The 21,785-nt window shown below is 34.1% G+C and overlaps 1 protein-coding gene across 5 annotated transcripts in view; it reads left to right on the top strand.

Annotated features, from left to right (window-relative positions):
- Positions 1-21,785, top strand: part of LOC132701219 (chaoptin-like) — a 701,991-nt gene that overhangs the window by 518,219 nt on the left and 161,987 nt on the right. The window lies entirely within an intron of this gene.

Genomic DNA, 21,785 nt, shown 5'->3' with positions numbered 1-21,785 from the left:
ATTTAGTTAATTTCAGTGGTAGGCTACAACTTTTAAAGAGGAGTGCCATAGAGCGCATAAATAATTCAGAAGGTTTAGACTATAACGAAAATCTTTTCCATGTGAACTATTACAACAAAATCGTCCTAAATTTAAAACAACCGAGGAAGCCATTGGTTGTGTTTCTGAATTCGAAAACATTAACGAGAATCTAAGCAACACAATAAAACAATTTCAATAGCCAATTTTCAACAAATCAATACAAAATATTTTCAACCATTTCAACCATTCCAAAATCAGACGAATCAGCCAGCAATAAATCCTAATACAAATTTCTTGCCAAACAATTATCACAATCTTTAAAATCCAAACCAATATCAAAACCAATTCCAAAAACCACAATTTCCATCTCAACCAATAAATATTCAACCGAGGCCAATACCTTAAACACAATTTTGCAACAAATCGGAGAGTTTCGGACCGCGACGAAATGTCTTCAAACCCAATCAAATATCACCCAACCAACTTCCTAAACTAATATCAATGTCAGGTATCTCAAGGCAAACGAACAATTCGTTTACAAGACGACCGATAAGATAAAATTATTTTGCAAACAACCCCCGAATTTTATCGCCGAAGAATTTTTTAAACAGGAATGTGAGGAAAACTTTGATTGTTCTGCTAATCAAAACGAGTATAATGATTACAACGAATCTGAAGAAAATTACGGACAAATTGAATATGAACATACATTACATGTTGAGCAAAACTGTCGAAACACAAAATCCAAACCACGAAAATTTTCACGAACTGAGCCAAACAACCTAGTAGAAACTAATATTTCTTCTTCCAATGCTTTATGGTATATTCAAATACGTCAACCAAATATTAAACTACTAATAGACAGGGGTAGTTCAAGTTCAATATTACGTCCAACTATCACTGAGAAATATTTTAAAAGTTGTATTTATCACAAAAATAAATCATACAAGAATTTGTGCTAACTTCGGAATCAGTATTGTCTTATCCGGATTTTACAAAGAAGACTGAATTAACGACCGACATATCAAAATATGCCATCTCAGGAATTTTATCCCAAGACGAATACCCAATGTGCTACGCATCAAAAACGCTGAACCCGGCAGATCTCAACTATTCGACAATTGAAAAGAAACTATTAGCAATAAACCGCTACAGTGGTTAATGTAATCAAAAGAGGTAAATTCGCCACTCGTTAGATAGAGACTTAAACTGGAAGAGCATGAGTGCGAAATCAAATACAAAAGAGGTAAAAACAACCAAGCGGCAGAGGCTTTATCGCCATATTCAATAGATATAAATGCTATGGAAACTGACTCGATATTTAACAGGATGAACCAAAAATTAAAATTTTATCGGATACTCAAATTAAATCCCCATTTAACCAAGGAGAAAAGTTAAATGATTTAAAACAAAATGATAAAGTTAAAAATGAAAAGTTCCAATTAAATCATTTTAAAAATCAAATAATATTAATAATAGGAAATGTAGAAAAATTCTTAATACGAAAGGAAAATGTGTTTAATTCTAACCAATTTTACATCACAATCTCAAAAAAAGGACACCATGCCAAATATTATAAGATCATAATACAATAGAATACATTAAACCCAAAACTACTTATGCAATTTACTTTCAAGCAGAAAATTTAGTTACAATTTTTGCAGTAACATTGCAAAACACTTTTAAAAATTCATCATTTAAAATAATTCGTTGTAACGTAGTTCTCGAAGACATCGAAATACAATTGTGATATATGCCAAAAGAATAAGTATGATCGAAAACCACCAGTGATAAAACTCAACTTAACCCGAACAGCATCAAAACCATTCGAACATATTCATGAAACTTATGATAATTGTCGCATTTTCGAGCTATGGACAAGCACATCAATTAAAAAGTGTAACAGGAACCGAAGTAGTTAAAAATCTTTTTAATTTACAACCCATTATGGATTATTGAAAATAATCTTAGATCAGGGAAGCACCTCGAAAACTTATACCTAATAGAATTACATTTTACGACACCACAAAATAGCAGTTCAAATTAGTAAGTACTAAATTTATTTCAACTTTTACCACACTATCATATTTTATGGGTATGCAAGAAAGGCTCCACAAAGCGAAAAAAATTTTATGGCAATTATTTAAATATTTTTGCAATCCTAAACGAAGAACTTTAATGAAAAATTCCAACGGGAATCAGTTTTTTGAAGTTTTTAGATTTTTAAATCAACTTTATATACCTTAAAAAAATTATTGTAACATACTAACTTATACGCCATGCGCGAGTTACATGCCAATAAACTGCTTACCCTAGTATAATTTAATCGCACAGTGTGCATTTATATATCGCTTTATTCCATTTATGTAAACAGTTCTGTTCTTAACTTCAAGCAGTCAACTCGCTTTTGTTGTTATAAATTGTTCCCGTTTTTAACGACAATAAAATTATTTCAATAAATTAAAGTTTTTTAAAAAAGTGTTCCTCTGACCAACACACGTAACTGGCGCAGTCGGTAGGATTTTTGGGTAATTTCGCAAATTTCGGACAAAAATCGCCGAAGAGACACTAGTACATCGTGATCTTCGAAGAGGATAAAAATCGCCTCCGGATTGAACTGCGTGCGAGGGAACAGCACCAAATTAGTCTAGGAAGACCTGAGAGCTAGAACACATCTCCGGTTCCTATAGGCGTTAGGCTAGGAAGAAGAAAAAAAACAAACAATCGAAGAAAGCAAGCAATGAAAATCCCATCATTGTAAGTCCAACATTTCAATATCCCGTTTTCTATCTAGTACTAGTACTAGTACTACAACTACCAACCCGATAATTTCAAATCATATGACCAAAATTTTCAAGTGGATGCTTCTACCAACAACAATAGCTAACAGATCAATACCAATCAATAAACGTAATTGATATAAACCACCACAGACTTGATTTACCATATATTTATATCCCAGAAATTAACTCATATTTTTTAATAGATGCAGGTAGTTCTAGATCGTTAATAAATCCGCAAACTGCAGAAAAATATTTTAAATCGAACATTGCTTTGAACATTTTTCTATCAAGACTGTCCACGCAATTTCTCAACATGATAAGGTATTACAAATTCCAACGTTTAAAATATTTAAATCAAATGAAATTATAAAACTTTATCTCTTTAAATTTTCCGAAAAATGCGATGGTTTATTAGGTGCCGACCTTTTAAAACAAATAAACGAAAATATCGACTTAAACAAAAAATTGTTAAGAACCACAAAAACTGAAATACCAATGATTTTCGAAAACATACAAGAACCTATACAAAATAATAGGTCAGAACCATTTCAAAATTTCTCAATTTCAGTAACTGTACCCGGTAGATAGCAAAAAGTAACAGAAGTCCCTGTAAACCACTCCAATGGTTTAGGTATTTTGGACTATACTAACTTAGGTAACAAAGTAGAAATACCCCGAGGTCTAGTAAATATTGAAAATAACTTCGCATTGACTATTGCCACTAATTCTAATGAAAACCCTGTGAAAATAAATTTTAATGGTCCATTAGAAATCGATATATATATATATATATATATATATATATATATATATATATATATATATATATATATATATATTTTCACGTATTGATTCACGGATGGAAAAATGTGATGACACTATATTCCGGGATATCATCCGTTCGCTCGTTGAACTCCGACTGGAATCCTGCAAATCCTGCATCCGACTGGAATCCTGCAGACGTTTCGCCAAAAATATTTTCGGTTATGTTTAAACAAGTTTAAAGTTTAAATAAATTTAATACTTTCTTTATAATTATTTTTTTAAGTTAAGAAAATTGTCCGCAAAGGTTCTTGTCATTAATTTATTATTTTTACGTCAACAAAAGACATTTATTAATTTGTTTATAAAATTTTTATAAACAAATAGACTAGTTGAATATTTATATTTTTTTTTTACAAATTCAAGAAGAACTGTCATTTATGATTTTTTTTTAATCTTGTTGTTTATAAATGTTTTTTTTTAAATAGTTAAGAATTTTTTTAAATCATAATCGAAGACCAACTGTGGAAGTGGAGAAAGCAGAGTTAACGGTATGCAATCGATCAGAGATAACTGATTGGTTAAGCATAAGAGATGCTCTTATTCAATGCTTTGCAGATAGGAAAAATTTGTTTTTTTTTTAATTCAGGTATTAACTCGGACCGTTCAAAAACGAACATTTAGTTGATTTCGGTGGTAGGCTACAACTTTTCAAGAGCAGTGCAATACTGTCATTCATGATTTAAAAAAAAATCTTGTTGTTTATAAACGTTTTTTTAAATAATACTTCAGAATCTTTTAAAATCATAATCGACAGACCAACTAGTGGGGAAAGCAGAGTGAACGGTAGGCAATCGATCAGAGATAACTGATTGATTAAGCATAAGGGATGCTCTTATTCAATGCTTTGCAGATAGGAAAAATTTAGATTTTTCTAATTCACATATTAACTACGACAAGACCGTTCAAAAACGAACATTTAGTTAATTTCAGTGGTAGGCTACAACTTTTAAAGAGGAGTGCCATAGAGCGCATAAGTAATTCAGAAGGTTTAGACTATAACGAAAATCTTTTCCATGTGAACTATTACAACAAAATCGTCCTAAATTTAAAACAACCGAGGAAGCCATTGGTTGTGTTTCTGAATTCGAAAACATTAACGAGAATCTAAGCAACACAATAAAACAATTTCAATAGCCAATTTTCAACAAATCAATACAAAATATTTTCAACCATTTCAACCATTCCAAAATCAGACGAATCAGCCAGCAATAAATCCTAATACAAATTTCTTGCCAAACAATTATCACAATCTTTAAAATCCAAACCAATATCAAAACCAATTACCACAATTTCCATCTCAACCAATAAATATTCAACCGAGGCCAATACCTTAAACACAATTTTGCAACAAATCGGAGAGTTTCGGACCGCGACGAAATGTCTTCAAACCCAATCAAATATCACCCAACCAACTTCCTAAACTAATATCAATGTCAGGTATCTCAAGGCAAACGAACAATTCGTTTACAAGACGACCGATAAGATAAAATTATTTTGCAAACAACCCCCGAATTTTATCGCCGAAGAATTTTTTAAACAGGAATGTGAGGAAAACTTTGATTGTTCTGCTAATCAAAACGAGTATAATGATTACAACGAATCTGAAGAAAATTACGGACAAATTGAATATGAACATACATTACATGTTGAGCAAAACTGTCGAAACACAAAATCCAAACCACGAAAATTTTCACGAACTTAGCCAAACAACCTAGTAGAAACTAATATTTCTTCTTCCAATGCTTTATGGTATATTCAAATACGTCAACCAAATATTAAACTACTAATAGACAGGGGTAGTTCAAGTTCAATATTACGTCCAACTATCACTGAGAAATATTTTAAAAATTGTATTTATCACAAAAATAAATCATACAAGAATTTGTGCTAACTTCGGAATCAGTATTGTCTTATCCGGATTTTACAAAGAAGACTGAATTAACGACCGACATATCAAAATATGCCATCTCAGGAATTTTATCCCAAGACGAATACCCAATGTGCTACGCATCAAAAACGCTGAACCCGGCAGATCTCAACTATTCGACAATTGAAAAGAAACTATTAGCAATAAACCGCTACAGTGGTTAATGTAATCAAAAGAGGTAAATTCGCCACTCGTTAGATAGAGACTTAAACTGGAAGAGCATGAGTGCGAAATCAAATACAAAAGAGGTAAAAACAACCAAGCGGCAGAGGCTTTATCGCCATATTCAATAGATATAAATGCTATGGAAACTGATTCGATATTTAACAGGATGAACCAAAAATTAAAATTATATCGGATACTCAAATTAAATCCCCATTTAGCCAAGGAGAAAAGTTAAATGATTTAAAACAAAATGATAAAGTTAAAAATGAAAAGTTCCAATTAAATCATTTTAAAAATCAAATAATATTAATAATAGGAAATGTAGAAAAATTCTTAATACGAAAGGAAAATGTGTTTAATTCTAACCAATTTTACATCACAATCTCAAAAAAAGGACATCATGCCAAATATTATAAGATCATAATACAATAGAATACATTAAACCCAAAACTACTTATGCAATTTACTTTCAAGCAGAAAATTTAGTTACAATTTTTGCAGTAACATTGCAAAACACTTTTAAAAATTCATCATTTAAAATAATTCGTTGTAACGTAGTTCTCGAAGACATCGAAATACAATTGTGATATATGCCAAAAGAATAAGTATGATCGAAAACCACCAGTGATAAAACTCAACTTAACCCGAACAGCATCAAAACCATTCGAACATATTCATGAAACTTATGATAATTGTCGCATTTTCGAGCTATGGACAAGCACATCAATTAAAAAGTGTAACAGGAACCGAAGTAGTTAAAAATCTTTTTAATTTTACAACCCATTATGGATTATTGAAAATAATCTTAGATCAGGGAAGCACCTCGAAAACTTATACCTAATAGAATTACATTTTACGACACCACAAAATAGCAGTTCAAATTAGTAAGTACTAAATTTATTTAAACTTTTACCACACTATCATATTTTATGGGTATGCAAGAAAGGCTCCACAAAGCGAAAAAAATTTTATGGCAATTATTTAAATATTTTTGCAATCCTAAACGAAGAACTTTAATGAAAAATTCCAACGGGAATCAGTTTTTTGAAGTTTTTAGATTTTTAAATCAACTTTATATACCTTAAAAAAATTATTGTAACATACTAACTTATACGCCATGCGCGAGTTACATGCCAATAAACTGCTTACCCTAGTATAATTTAATCGCACAGTGTGCATTTATATATCGCTTTATTCCATTTATGTAAACAGTTCTGTTCTTAACTTCAAGCAGTCAACTCGCTTTTGTTGTTATAAATTGTTCCCGTTTTTAACGACAATAAAATTATTTCAATAAATTAAAGTTTTTTAAAAAAGTGTTCCTCTGACCAACACACGTAACTGGCGCAGTCGGTAGGACTTTTGGGTAATTTCGCAAATTTCGGACAAAAATCGCCGAAGAGACACTAGTACATCGTGATCTTCGAAGAGGATAAAAATCGCCTCCGGATTGAACTGTGTGCGAGGGAACAGCACCAAATTAGTCTAGGAAGACCTGAGAGCTAGAACACATCTCCGGTTCCTATAGGCGTTAGGCTAGGAAGAAGAAAAAAAAACAAACAATCGAAGAAAGCAAGCAATGAAAATCCCATCATTGTAAGTCCAACATTTCAATATCCCGTTTTCCATCTAGTACTAGTACTAGTACTACAACTACCAACCCGATAATTTCGAATCATATGACCAAAATTTTCAAGTGGATGCTTCTACCAACAACAATAGCTAACAGATCAATACCAATCAATAAACGTAATTGATATAAACCACCACAGACTTGATTTACCATATATTTATATCCCAGAAATTAACTCATATTTTTTAATAGATGCAGGTAGTTCTAGATCGTTAATAAATCCGCAAACTGCAGAAAAATATTTTAAATCGAACATTGCTTTGAACATTTTTCTATCAAGACTGTCCACGCAATTTCTCAACATGATAAGGTATTACAAATTCCAACGTTTAAAATATTTAAATCAAATGAAATTATAAAACTTTATCTCTTTAAATTTTCCGAAAAATGCGATGGTTTATTAGGTGCCGACCTTTTAAAACAAATAAACGAAAATATCGACTTAAACAAAAAATTGTTAAGAACCACAAAAACTGAAATACCAATGATTTTTGAAAACATACAAGAACCTATACAAAATAATAGGTCAGAACCATTTCAAAATTTCTCAATTTCAGTAACTGTACCCGGTAGATAGCAAAAAGTAACAGAAGTCCCTGTAAACCACTCCAATGGTTTAGGTATTTTGGACTATACTAACTTAGGTAACAAAGTAGAAATACCCCGAGGTCTAGTAAATATTGAAAATAACTTCGCATTGACTATTGCCACTAATTCTAATGAAAACCCTGTGAAAATAAATTTTAATGGTCCATTAGAAATCGATATATATATATATATATATATATATATATATATATATATATATATATATATATATATATATATATATATATATATATATATATATATATATATATATATATATATATATATATATATATATATATATATATATATATATATATATATATATATATATATATTTTCACGTATTGATTCACGGATGGAAAAATGTGATGACACTATATTCCGGGATATCATCCGTTCGCTCGTTGAACTCCGACTGGAATCCTGCAAATCCTGCATCCGACTGGAATCCTGCAGACGTTTCGCCAAAATCTCACTTGGCATCTTCAATGCTCGCGCTCCGAAAACACTTCGAACACTGGGAGGTTATCGGCGGTGCGTGCGGTATTTATACTCTGCGCCGGAGATGGTAACGGTGCTGCTTGTGCGTGGGGGGAGGTGGCTCCGCCCCCTGAATTGTCGCGTTCTTAATTTCGCCCGATCGTAGTTGCGATGTCCCCGTTGGCTGCTGCGCATCGCTCTGCTGTTTGATTATCGTTCTCCACGTGTTGGATAAATGCAGAGCGTCGTCTCTCGTATTGAGGTGTCCGGACTTTTCTATTTCGATGACCTCTCGTATAATCCTAGTCCTAAAATCAGGAATATTAGCTATTTCTTTGCAAGTGCCGAAATCAATTTTATGGCCTGTCTGATGTTGGTGCTGAAACAAAGCAGATGTTGTTTGTTTGTTTCTTATGGCTAAACGATGTTCCTCGAGCCTGGCTGAAATCCTTCTGTTGGTCTGTCCCACATACGTCAGGCTGTACGATCCGCATGCTACACTGTATACTCCTTGTTTTTCCAGAGTAATTTTTTGTTTTGGGTTTCTTAGTATTGCTCCGATGGTATGGTCAGGTTTGTATGCCGTTGATATGTCGTGTTTCCGTAATATTCGGCCGATTTTGTCAGTAACCCCCTTGATGTATGGCAGGACAGCGATCGATCTTCGTTGGGTCTCGTCCTGCACTCTCTGCTGCGGCTGTTGTTGTTTACTGATTGCCTTGCTGATGGTGCGCCTTTGGTATCCGTTTTGTCGAAGACAGGTACTAATTTTCTTCAGTTCTTTATCTCTGTTCCTTTCGTTTGTGAGCCTGAAGGACCGAGCAATTAATGTATTTGCTACTGCCTGTATCTGTGATGGGTGGTGATGAGATTTTGCGTTCAGATATCTATTAGTGTGTGTTGGTTTTCTATAGACAGTGTGTTCCAAGTGTCCATCTTCGGTCCTTGTGATGTGCACATCTAAAAAGGGCAGACTGTTATCCTCTTCAAGTTCTATTGTAAATTGAATCCTTGGGTGAATGGAATTCAGATGATCTAGGAATTTCAAAAGCTCCTCCTTGCCAAAAGGCCATACAACAAATACGTCATCAACGTATCTTGTCCATAGTTCTGGCTTCAGATTTGCCTTCTCTATTGCTTTCTTTTCGAAGTAAATCATGAAGAGGTTGGCAATCACAGGAGAGAGAGATAATCCCATTGCTGCTCCATCTATTTGTCGGTAAATTTTCCCGTTGTGCATAAAGTAAGCGTTTTTCAGGCAATGTCTTGACAGATCCATTATGTATGGCGGAAGATCTTCGTTTTCTTCTATAAGCAAGAGTGCCTCTTCTACTGGAATACTCGGGTAGAGGGATTTGACATCGAAACTTGCCATAATGTCGTCATTGTCCATCCTGAGAGAACCTAAAATCTGAGTGAAATGTTCTGAGTTTTTAACATAGGAATCTGCCTTTTCCACTATATATATATGCACTGGCCAGATGTTTTTCCAGCTTGCATAATGGTGAGTTAAAGGCGCTTACGATTGGACGCAGGGGAACCCCGTCCTCATGGATCTTTGGGGGCCCGTAGAATTTTGGGCAACGACTCGATTTTTCCCTCGGAATTAGTTTCTTCTTTGTATCCTCGTTTATTGATGAATCGAGAATTTTGGACTTAGTTGTTTTTTCCAAATATGTCGTGGGATCTCTGGTGACTAGTTTGTATATTGGGTCGTTCAAAATATCCTCCAATTTTGCATTATAATCCGACGTATTCATGACGACAGTGGCATTTCCTTTGTCTGCTGGCATTATTAGAATCTAAACAAAAACGAAAACATATATATATATATATATATATATATATATATATATATATATATATATATATATATATATATATATATATATATATATATATATATATATATATATATATATATATATATATATATATATATATATATATATATATATATATATATATATATATATATATATATATATATATATATATATATATATATATATATATATATATATATATATATATATATATATATATATATATATATATATATATATATATATTCTCACGTATTGATTCACGGATGGAAAAATGTGATGACACTATACTCCGGGATATCATCCGTTCGCTCGTTGAACTCCGACTGGAATCCTGCATCCGACTGGAATCCTGCAAATCCTGCATCCGACTGGAATCCTGCAGACGTTTCGCCAAAATCTCACTTGGCATCTTCAATGCTCGCGCTCCGAAAACACTTCGAACAGTGTATAGTGTCATCATATATATATATATATATATATATATATATATATATATATATATATATATATATATATATATATATATATATATATATATATATATATATATATATATATTTATAGGATGATTCTTAGGATTTGGTCCACAGTGAACAAAACTCACAAATAATTTTAAAACACTGTAATTGTCATTGACGTTTCGACCGGCAACCCAGGTCTTTCTCAAAAACTGCAAAACAAAGGACAAAAAAAGCGTCTAACACAGAATATCTTAAACAGTAGACATATACGAATTTAAAAATTACAAATATTATAAAAATAAATGACATATATTAGTCATACTCACAAATTTATTATTTTTTTTTTAAATGTCTATTATTAGCGCTGTTTGTGAAAAAGTACCACAACATACATCATTGCCAAAAACAATAACGTTCTTGCCTTGGCGTACGAATCACAAATAGAAGTGGAAAATAAACATTCATTGTATCTGATGTCTTTTTTTTTTTTTTACCTCTTTGTTTTTATTTATTTATTTTTTTAGAGTGTACGAGACTAACAAAACAGTCATAATGTACACTACCGACTATGACAATAAAATAAATGAACTTCTATCAGATAGGACCACATATAGAGAATTAAAAAACGATCCCACAAACATATTTCAAAAAAATAACAACGATATAATAAATCGATGGGAAAAAGCTCTCCTAATCTCGCCGCAAACTGCAAAACACTTAAAAATTAATAATGCTATCGCCCCAAGGATCTACGGCTTACCAAAACTGCATAAACAAAATATCCCGTTAAGACCTATTGTCTCTTGCACTCAGTCCCCTTTCGAAAAATTATCAAAATTCTTAAAAAACATCTTAAAAAACATAGTGAATGATAATGAATACTATATTAAAGATTCGTGGCAGTTTAAAGAAAAAATTAGCAGAATCATTCTACCGAATGACCACATTTTAGCATCTCTAGATGTAGTGTCCCTCTACACAAACATTCCTATCGATTTAGCTATAGACATAATAAATAAAAAATGGGACATGATCAAACTTCACACAGACATTCCACTAGACGAGTTCGTGGAAGCCATAAAATTAACTCTAAATTCGACCTATTTCATATATAATAATAAATATTACAAGCAGATTGGCGGTTGCGCCATGGGTGCTTCTATTTCGAGTGTAATAGCGCAACTTGTTCTCGAAGACCTAGAAAAAACAGTTATTGACAAAATGACTATTAAATTACCCTGTTTCTATCGATATGTCGACGACTGTTTTCTAGCAATACCTAAAGAAAAGGGCGACCTCATTCTGAATAGTTTTAACTCATATCACACAAAGATAAAATTTACCATAGAATATGAAAAAGATGACAAAATTAACTTCTTAGACATGACACTAATACGCAAGGAAAACAAAATCAGAACGATGTGGTACACAAAAGATACATGGTCTGGACGATACCTTAATTTTCACTCCCAACACCCAATATCACAAAAAAAGACTGTTATTATCGGGTTGGCTGACAGAGCTATAAATCTATCTGATCCAGAGTACAGAAAAGAAGCTGTATATAAGGCTAAGTACACACTAAAACTAAACAATTACCCAATTGCCTTAATTAACTCTATTTTTAAAAGAAGGATACATAAATTCTACAACAAGATTTCTGTTAAGGAAAACACACAACCATCAAAACGAGAATATTGTTCGTTGCCATACATACCAAATTTATCGGAAAAAATCTCGAATGTGTTTAAGGGAAGCTCTGTAACAATCTGCCACAAGGGTCAAAATTTGTTAAATAGGAATTTCAGTAAACTAAAAACACCAATACCCAAAGATAAAAAAAGTCACATTGTATATCAAATACCATGCAACGACTGTGACCAAGTGTACATTGGACAGACTAGCCAACTGTTGAAGAACCGCATCAATGGTCATAAGTACGACAAAAAAAATAAAACAGCCATCAGCAGCCATATAACGGAGAAAACACATACCTTTAACTTCGATGACACAAAAATACTTGCTACCGAACCAAACACACAAAAAAGGGAAATAATTGAGATGATACATATTCAAAGGAATAAAAACGCCATAAACGCGAAAACCGACATAAAACACCTGAGTGAAATCTATTTCGAATTGTTAAAGTAGACCATTTTAATGCTCAGATGCTTCACTGCGTATCAGTAGATCTTAAACTTAACACAAACGTACACTCTAAAAAAATAAATAAATAAAAACAAAGAGGTAAAAAAAAAAAAAAGACATCAGATACAATGAATGTTTATTTTCCACTTCTATTTGTGATTCGTACGCCAAGGCAAGAACGTTATTGTTTTTGGCAATGATGTATGTTGTGGTACTTTTTCACAAACAGCGCTAATAATAGACATTTAAAAAAAAAATAATAAATTTGTGAGTATGACTAATATATGTCATTTATTTTTATAATATTTGTAATTTTTAAATTCGTATATGTCTACTGTTTAAGATATTCTGTGTTAGACGCTTTTTTTGTCCTTTGTTTTGCAGTTTTTGAGAAAGACCTGGGTTGCCGGTCGAAACGTCAATGACAATTACAGTGTTTTAAAATTATTTGTGAGTTTTGTTCACTGTGGACCAAATCCTAAGAATCATCCTATAAAAAATATACAAGGATCCAAGAAAAGCATATTTTTCAACTATATATATATATATATATATATATATATATATATATATATATATATATATATATATATATATATATATATATATATATATATATATATATATATATATATATATATATATATATATATATATATATATATATTATACCCTGTTGCGAACCTTTGGGAGGCTTGGATGGCACGTGTGACGGAGTTGACGTCTGGATCCTTCTCTGGGAGAAGCATAAGAATGGCGTCCCTGAACGTGTCTTTCTTGAAGGAGGTCTTTGTCTTCAGTTCCCGCCAGTGGGACCCGGTCCTGTGTCCCGCTACGATGAACTGAATGTACTTATGCAGGCTTAGTGACTCCTCTTCTAGGACATCCTAACCCTTGACGGTGCTAGTTAGCCTCGAAGAGGATAGCGTGACATCAATATTTGATGTGTTGTGGCCTCTGCTGAAGGTAGGTTTGTTGTTATACAAAGCCACGAGATCTAGGGTGGCCATCCACTCCGAGCCCCACAGCGGAGACTTAGCGTTTACGTCGCCAGCGATTATAGTGCTTCGATTTTCTCTTCTGATGTCCTCCATCATATTGTTCAGTTGAGTCTTAAAGTTCTGCAAGGTTGAATTTCTTCTTTCTTCTTTCTTCTTTTCTTATAAGACAGTATATCCAAGTTTTTCTTCATACAGACCGCGGCGACGTTAGTGAGTTGGTCGCTTATTAGCCCTTTGTTCCTGGTCATTATTTTGTTTGGTTCCTGCAAGAGTATCAGGTCTGCGCCAATGGTGCGTGCCGTTGCCTCCGCCGCGTCTTGGGCCGCTCTTCCTATGTCTATGTTAATTTGAAGTACCTTCGTTTTGTTTGGCAAAGATCTCTCCCGCACGACTACCTCCAGCTCGTTCCCTGATCTTGTCGTTAATGAGTTTTCGGTATTGCGGGAATTTCATTTGGTCGGCTCTATGTCCTACCATATTGCATGCCATGCAGAAACTCTCTTTCTCGCAGTTTTTGGATCTGCGTTGGTCATCTCCCCAGTTCAAGCAGAGATTACTTCTGTTCGTTCCCTTGAATTCTGTTGTTTGATGACCGAACCCTAGGCATCTGTAGCATCTAGTAATGTTCACTCTCTCCCTGATTCTGCACATCGACCAACCTATTTTTATGGTACCATTCCTTGCCAGCTCCTTAGCCTTGAACTTGTTTAGGCTTATGGTGACATTCTGGTTCCCTCTTACGTTAGGTCTCATCGACAGTACCGTGACGGTTTCATCCCTTCCCTGCTTCGTGCTTTTCAGGACTTCACGGATGATTGCTTCCTTGTCTATGTCGGCCTCGATGTCCATGATGTGAAGGGTGCTGGTTTTGTTTACCAGCTCCACATGGGCATTCTCATTTTTTTGTACTATAGCCGCCCTAAGCGTATCGGCCTTTTCTTTACCTCCCCTCACTTCTAGAAGTACATCGCCCTTCGCAGTCTTTTTAATATTTTTGATCTGTATACCTAGTTTTTGTATGTCTACCTGCTTAACCCCTCTAAGAGCGTCTACATAGTTTTTTCCTTCCGACTTTATTATGTTTTTTTCTCTATGCTCAGGGATATCCCGTTTGCTAGGCTGAAGTCTAGTCCTTGCGCTTAAAGGCCTCAGCAGGCCAATCCTAACATTTCTTCCCCGGCAAATGACTTCGCACCATTTTTTAGCCGTTTGCCTGTCAGTGCTGCCCGCTATCGTCATTGAAAAGCTCTTGACCTCGAGTTTTTGGGCCATATCCGATAGGTTTCTCAGTTGCTTGTAAAGGAATTTAGCTTCGTGCTTACGCTTTCCCTGTGGCTACTGCTAGTTTCTCGGGTTTGCCTACACTGGATTGGTTCCACTTTACCATCGCTGTCAGGGATGATATTTTCCAAACCCGGGAACCTTTGGGCTAAGCTCCTGACCTCAGCGCTGATCGTCGTTTTGGTGTCTGCGACGAGGACGGACACTCCTTTACCCCGAAAGTCTATTTGTGACTTGTCCTCCTCTGAGGTTACTTCGAACAGGTCGATTGGCCAATCCATGCTCAGGAGGCCCTCAATGTCTTCGAAGCTTTTTCCGTTCCGTATTCCCTCGTCGATCTCCCTGATACGCCGGGTCTGATCGTGGTCGGCTCTCTCTGCCAGCCATATGTCTGTTTGTGTGGATATAGTCTGCATCGCTATCGGTTTCTGAAGTGGCTTGAAAAACTTATCCTGCCTGCATTCGAAGTCCATCAGCGCGGCCAGCTTTCGGTTTGCCCTGTCTACGCACGCCTTTATGTCCTTGGCTGTTTCTTTTATCTCAGTTTTTGTGTTGACATTGGCCACTGTCAGTTTCAGGAGTCTGTCTGCGCCTTTCACCAGGTTGGCAAACATTTCCTTAAACGCCAAGAGCTCTCTCTCTCTCTCTCTGGCGTTTGCAGCTCTCCGGTGCTCTGCTAGGAGACCCTGTTCTTACAGCGTTTGTGCTTTTCTTCACGTCCTCCATGGAGTTCCTCCTCTCCGTCGAAGGGGTGTTTTTCTTTTCTGCCACCAGAAACTTCTTTGCCGGTGAAGACCTCCTCGCGAAGGGACTGCTGAAGTCCATATGTTCCGGGTTCTCCGTCGGTCCAAATACATTGTCGTCGTCCGCCTGCTCCGCGTGACGTCCTGGAATCTTTAGCTCCCTTTCGTTCGCACTGCTACCTTTCAGAGTGCTGCAGACGCCTGATCTGAGCAACCTTTCCATAATCAGATCCTCCACTTGAGTTAGGTCACCAATACCAACCAAGCTCTCCTTCCGTGCTGGTCTAGTATCGGTCTCTCCCACGATGTTGTGTGAGTGCCCCCCCCCCGCCCCAGAATCCGTGGGGCCAGCGTCGACCACCGGGGCTTTCACCCAATCGGAATCGACGGAGAGACTGTGACTCGCCAGGGGTAACTGTTCCGTTGTTTTATCACACATAATTTTATTTTTATGGTTGCATTGTCATAGTCGGGTCGTCATCGATAATCCATGATTTGGAAAGGGAAAGAGTTCTATATTCCTAGCCCTCGGGTACCCTAATAGCGTCGGAATGGGATGGTTGAAGGAGAAAGAGGCTGTGGATTGGGCTCAGGTCCTTGGAAGAGGTGAAGCTCCAGTTAGGGTACCTCGGGTGCGCTATGCCCGTGCTCACAGAGTGAGCCCCTGAGGGTATGACTTTTTAATCTGAAAGAACCGAGTTCTAAGTTAGTACGCTGGCGACTTCGTCTCGAAGAATTTGATTATGAAGTTATCTATAAGCCAGGAAAATTAAACGCGAACGCTGACGCCCTATCGCGAATTCAGGTTAACGCCCTTGAAAGTCAAAGTATATTTAATGAACCTGGGAATATAAGCGACGACATAGTTGACTATTTACGACACTTATCCGAAAATGTTATAAACGATAACCCGATAACGCCGAGTACAAACCAACAAAATTTAAATATCGATTACCAAACCCCTGTCGAAGTAATAGATAATGTACATTCTGACAGTAATCAGGAAGTAACAAATGAAGGAATCTGAATTTTGGACGAAATTATAAATAATAAATCACACCAAATAATTGTTGCACCCAATATACATAACGAATCAATAATAAATCAAAACGATTTCCAAAAACTTAAAATTCTAGAAGTAAAAATTCCGAAACATAATGAAACCTTAATTCTAGATTTATTGAAAAAACACACATCTCTAGGAACTAAATTTTATATTTACTTTCACGACGACTTCCAGTATAGTGAGTTTAAGAATGTGTATCGTAAACATTTTTATAAAACAGGATTGTACAATGTACAAAATTAATAAAAACGGTTAGAGAAAAAGAAGAGCAGATAATGCTAATCAAATTTCATCACGAGGGAAAAACAAATCGCAGAGGTATTGTAGAAACATTGAGCATTTAAAAAGAAATTATTATTTGCCAGGAATGAAACACGATATTGTTAATTATTATTATAATTATGCATGCGAAATATGTCAGGTCGCAAAATACGCTCGAGACAAATCTTATAGTCCATTTGATTTAACCGAAACCCCGAGTAAACCATTTCAAATTTTGCACATAGACGTTTTTAAATTCGACGGTCAGAATTACTTAACAATAATTGATAAATTTTATAAATTAGGGCAAGCATTTAAAATTACTAGCAAAAATGCAATTGAAATTTGTAACTCTTTAATGCATTGTTTCACATTCTACGGAATACCAGAAAAAATTATAGCAGATAATGGTACCGAATTCAATAACGAAACAGTAAAAGAACTCCTAAAAATTCATAAAATATATATTCACTTTACTACCCCCGGTCATCACGAAAGCAACTCACCAATAGAACGTTTCCATTCTATACTATTAGAACATTTAAGGTTGTTAAAAAATAGATTTAAAAACGAAACAAATCTTATGGAATACGCTATAGTCGCTTTTAATAGTTTCATACGTTCAGAAACTAAATTTACGCCTTGTGAACTAATATTAGGGCATACAGCATCTCGAGACTTCCAAGAATTACTAAATAATGCGTTCTATTCTGAATACGTTAATAATCATAAAACTAAACTGCAATCTGTATACCAAAAGGTTACCGAAAATTAAGAAGGACAAAAGTAAAAGTTTTGAAACGTCCCAATACTAAAGGACCAGAACAATTCCAGTCTAAAATAGGGCAAAAGGTTTAATAAAGTAAAGTAAAAATAAAAAGTAATAAAAATAAAACGGAAATAATACATATAAAGGAACTAAGGAAACATGTTTCTGTTACAGATTTCTCCTTTTCTACTGCGGATTGATGGCAGAACAAAGATACCCAAAATTTCATAAGATTGAGAATAATCCAGGATTATTCCCCTTTAAGTTAGGTAATGCACAAAACCAAATTGACCACCGGACATTTGTTCAAATTTTCTATATAACAAATCTAATTAAAGAATATCATCATATATCTAAATCAGCGAAAAAATTAAGAGAAGCTTTCGAAAAGCATAATAATAGTGCTGGCTTTAAAATAGAATTTTATAATTCATATAATTTAATAACTATATTGGAAAATAAAATTAAACTTGGAATCTCACAAATAAATCCTCAATATACTATAGAACAACGTAGAGAAAAACATGAAATTATAAATGGTCTAGGTTCTATTATTAAAAAAAAAAAAGAACTAAAAGTTCAGATTTTTACGAAATTATATATTATGACATGACAATTGTTTCGACAACACCGTGTCTTTATCAAATGTCGTCGAAACAATTGTCATGTCATAATATATAATTTCGTAAAAATCTGAACTTTTAGTTCTTATTTATTTTGATAAATGGATTTTCATCAAGTAAATGCCACCTCAGTTCAATCTATTATTAAAGTTATAATTGGCAACCTAGATAACGACGATGCCGAACGTTATGATAAAGCTATTGAAACGCTGTCATTTAATCAAAATAAAATTAAATCTTTAATCATCAATCAGATTTCGATTCTAGATGATTCGATTAATAGATTTAACAAAACAATCAGTTCATTGACACATAATCAAATTATGCTAGAAAGTAAATTACTACTAATAGAAGATAGTATTAAGAAAACAGATATCCATAACATTGATACTTTTAACTTTTTGATTATAGAAATGGTAATTTCGCAAATTGTGACGCAATATCAAACTATTCTGCAAATTTTGGAAAACTTAGAAACATCAATAACATTCTCTAAACTAGGTACATTGCATAATCCTTTAATTGAACCACACGACTTGATAGATGAAATGAAAATAATCGAAAAGACTTTAACTAAAAATAATAAATTGCCATTTGAATCTAAATTTGAGAATATACTTATTTTTGAAAAAATCAGTAATATAAAAGGCTATTTAAAACTGAATAAAGTAACCTTTATTATTGAAATCCCGTTAACAGAAAACGAAAACTACAAATACTTTCAATTAATCCACTTGCCTATAAAAACAGATTCCTATAAAGCAATCCTTCCAATGGCCCGATTCCTAGTGACAAGTGAAAATAAATAAATCTTAACGAACATACCCTGTAAAGAAATTAGTGAAGGAGAATTTATTTGTAATAATGGTAATCCAACACAGATTGATAAGTTATCACCTTGTGAAGTTCGGCTTCTCCAATTTAATCAAAATGTATCAAACTGTAAACTTTTCCCAGTGATAATGTCGGAGTGCAAGATCCAAAAACTATCGACCAATAAATGTCTAATAGTGTCTCCGAAAAAAACTGTTAGCGTTCAAACGTGCGGTAAAGAACAAGAAAGTATTCCCCTAGAAGTTCCGTGTTTACTGGAATTGGTGCGTGAGTGCCAAATAAAGTTTGAATTAACTGTTATAAAAATCTATGAAGAATCGAAGATTAGACATAAAAATATTGAACTCCCGTCGATAAACTTTACAGCCCTAGAAATGGAAAGACCGACGTCGAAGATTGAACCACTCATCTTAGACGATATTCAGCTGGACGACCTGAACGCGATTCGAGCCACCCTTAGGTTATAGACTCAAGAGATCAAAGAGTTCACCAACCCTATTAAAATAAGAGATGTCAGCATCTGGACGATAATCCTTTATGTATTAATAATTGTATTTTGCTGTTATGTTAGTTACAGGGTTATTGTCTTTAAAAATAAGGTTCACACGAAGGTTAAAGATGAAGAATACCCGATGGACATGGTTCACCCCCTTCAGCAGGGATGCTCACACTTATGAGGGGAGGAGTTACATGCCAATAAACTGCTTACCCCAGTATAATTTAATCGCACAGTGTGCATTTATATAATGCTTTATTCCGTCTATGCAATTGTATGCAACTTAACGTTAAGATAATCTTGAGACGAGAGAATCAGTTCGGTTCTTAACTTCAGGCCGTCAACTCGCTTTTGTTGTTATAAATTGTTCCCGTTTTTAACGACAATAAAATTCTTTAAGCAAACTAAAGTTTTTTCAAAAAGTGTTTCTCTGACCAACACACGTAACTCGCGCAACCTCAATATGGTGCGCGGACAGCAATTTTCAACGTTAAATTAAAACTATTAACAATGCAACTACAGTTTCGGGAATCCGAACTTTTTTTTAGTAAATTTCCTCCTCTTTAAGGATCTTTTATTGAAAATCCAAAAAAAATATATTAGTTTATGAACTATAAACAAAAAATTAAACAATACTTTTTACCATCTTTAATTGTATATAACTTTTTAAATTTATAATTTACCAGTCCACTTTTTTCGCACAAGGATCTAGACATAGTTCCGAATCGAATGACCTATAAAACATAATTTTAGTAATAGTATGTTCAATTAACGTAATTTTACACTCTTGAACTTGACAACTAGTTTAAAGAGCAGTAAAACTAACTCAATCCGAATTGAAAATTAAAACCCTTAATGACTGCTCTATATTAGAGATATTAAGGGTTTCATAACAATATACGCTATAGGCATAGGTAACCCTTTGTGTAAGACCTAATTTTGGACACCCTGTATAAAAGTAGACAACAACAATAACAAAACGGGAACCTAGGCCTCTTTTTTAACATTTTGCCCAATATGGCTCGCCAACTTTCAGAAATTACAATAATTGGCATGTCCAAAATTGGTTAAGCCCGAGGTGCATTTTTTTCGTATGCTTAGAATGTCACACAGAATCTCAAAATGTCATAATAGAGGGGATGTCCATTCCAAATAAGTGGTTGAAACGGAATCTACAGGATGGAAAAGAAAATTGAAAGGCGTTTTTAAATTGCATCTCATAAACTTTTAATGAACGATTTTGGTGAAAACCCCTGTATATCTGGGGTATTAGTAATATAGAGTACAGTTCCTCTTTACTTCCATATAATTAATAACGTAAGCTTGAAAATAAGGTAAATTGTCTGGCTCCGATTTCAAGAAAACAAATTTCTGTTCTTACAACGTAATCGGAACATCTCGGAACCGTTGATTTCGAGTTTTAGACGTGTCCCTTTGTAATAGAGCACGTTCAGGAAACATCTTCGCTTTCTCCGGGTTTTAATCTTAAGCCCTCGGAGAACCGTCAAAATCAATATTACTCAGCGTTTTCCTTTTATTAACATGACAATTGTTGTAGGTGTTTAAACCACTTGTACCTGAACCAAAAAAACATGAAAAAAAATTACAGTTTTTTTTTCTAATTGATTATTTAATTTCAACTAAAACATTTTTATTACTAATTTTTTTTGTTTTTCCATCGATACCACAAAAATAATAGCCGTTCTATATGTAGGACGTCAGGAAAAAGGATCACAATATTAACATATTCTAATTAAACAAAAATGCTGTATAGTCTAATGTGTTTTAAAAACGTATGTGTTATTTTTATTATGTATGTGTTTTTTTTTAATTATCCGCACCCTTTTG

This window comes from Cylas formicarius, unplaced genomic scaffold (genome assembly GCF_029955315.1).
Source record: "Cylas formicarius isolate icCylForm1 unplaced genomic scaffold, icCylForm1.1 PGA_scaffold_4__25_contigs__length_36172078, whole genome shotgun sequence".
Classification (NCBI taxonomy): Eukaryota; Metazoa; Arthropoda; class Insecta; order Coleoptera; family Brentidae; genus Cylas; species Cylas formicarius.
This window is presented reverse-complemented; position numbering and strand designations above follow the sequence as displayed.